The sequence below is a fragment of the Bidens hawaiensis genome, unplaced genomic scaffold, assembly GCF_021521415.1.
Source record: "Bidens hawaiensis isolate Kalapana, Puna unplaced genomic scaffold, B.hawaiensis_p1.1 tig00011899_1, whole genome shotgun sequence".
In the NCBI taxonomy this organism is placed as follows: domain Eukaryota; kingdom Viridiplantae; phylum Streptophyta; class Magnoliopsida; order Asterales; family Asteraceae; genus Bidens; species Bidens hawaiensis.
Genome location: NW_027491953.1, coordinates 80,517 through 82,487, shown reverse-complemented (window position 1 = coordinate 82,487; position 1,971 = coordinate 80,517).

The window sequence follows — 1,971 nt, the reverse complement described above, 5'->3', positions numbered from 1 at the left end:
ATAAACGGTTTACCTGCAGGTTTATAATCCATCATCAATCTATCCTCCTCTTCCCGATCCGAATCACTCCCATCATTTCTCCACTTGTTCTCAGTAGGAGCTACGTATTCAGGATTCTTTAAGTGCCCAAATAAACCTCTGAACTTAGGAATATCTACTTCTTTGACTTTCTTGTAGGAAGATAACTTTGACAGATTATTGCCCGTAACATGATCAAGAAAAATCTTTTCCCCTTCCTTTTTAACTTGAGGAAACACACCCTTAACAAACATCTGTACGAATCTAGGATACTACAACCACTGATCATCTCTAAAATTCATTTTCATGTTATCCAAAATCATACGAGAGAAGTTATCTTTAAATTCAAGCACAAAGTAGCCATCGTGCTCATCTGGTAATCTAGAATCACCTCGTAACCTCCTTTGCGATGTCCTAGGCAATGAATTATTATGTGAACAAGATACTTGAACGGCCTGGATAACGTAGTCTTCCTTAAAGCTAAACTATTCAACAAATCTCTATAACCCATACGAAACATGCAACCTTTCCCCAATTGTTCATCAAGCTCTACAGGATCTGAAGAATCATCTCCGAACTCTAAAACTCTCCTGATCAAAGCTTCATCTACCACAATCTTCTGATCTTGTACTGTAGAATGAATATCTTTTCCAGAGACCTTGGCATTCTTCCAAAACTCAGACGCTATGCTCTCATATGGATCCACAGAACGTGTAATAGCTTTGAATATTCTGGACCTCTTCAAGAATGGCATAATCACTTTAAATTTCTTAGCTTTGGGATCCTCTTCATTCAAATAAGCACAAATACTATGCTTAGGATCCGTAACTTTCCATCTTTTAATCATCTAAAAAGTATAACCAAATGTACACATTAGTTTCAGATTCAATCTTTTACTCAACACAACGGATATGAATTCATCACGTAAATGTTTAAGACATCGTATATGTTCTATGTTAGCTTCAAACGTATATGTGATTGACGCATATGTCCGATTCAACGTATAAGTATCCATCACGCATATGTTTGATTTTGATCAAACCCAACGGATATCATATACTCCGCATAAGTATTGACTTATACAGCGTATATGTCCAGTTTCTGACCAAAACATCAACCATCAAGATCTTATCATATGTTAAACAAAACAATAATCACATAGCAGTCGTTAATGTCCGAAAAACACAAATTTATTTTCAATTTTATGATTCATCAATGTTTAAATGGACTAATGAAAGGTCAAACAAACTCGTAACATCAATCCTAATATTATATGATGATGATTTAGATCAATACTTGATTATTCTAATCAAATCTGACTTGTACGTGACCTCTGTTACTGTTCATCACAAGATCTATCAAACAAACTCAACATCCTCACCTTTCAGATTCGAAATGATGTGTGAATCACCAAAACAAATATACACAAGCAAAATAACTGCAAAAATTTTTGTGAATAATAATCCAATGGTAGAGAGAATGCAACAAGCCAGATGCATAAGTAGAGACTTATGCGCCGTATATCACTCTTTATACACCCATACTTATGCGGTGTATAAGTTAAAGAACTTTTGCGGCGCATAACTTATGTGTCGTATAAGTTCAAAAACTTATGCGTTGCATAAGTATGCCTTGAATAAATCTGACATTAAGTCCAATTCACGCCAATGTAATGTCTCAAGTACAACTTAATGTCCTTGTACATTAGAAGAATAACTTAATTAAGTTCATTTTGAAAATGTACGGCTTACCAAGTCCAAATTACTGAACTTGAATAAAACAGATAGACGTTTTGATCTCTTGGTTGATTTGACATTTTAGAAACAATACAAGTCTCATTTTTTTTAGAAAAACCCCAAAGAGATAGTTCACCCGAACATCAAGAGTTGAAAACTAAATCAGAAATAAAATCTTTTTGAGTTTTTCAATTAGAAACAAAATGAAACTGACAAT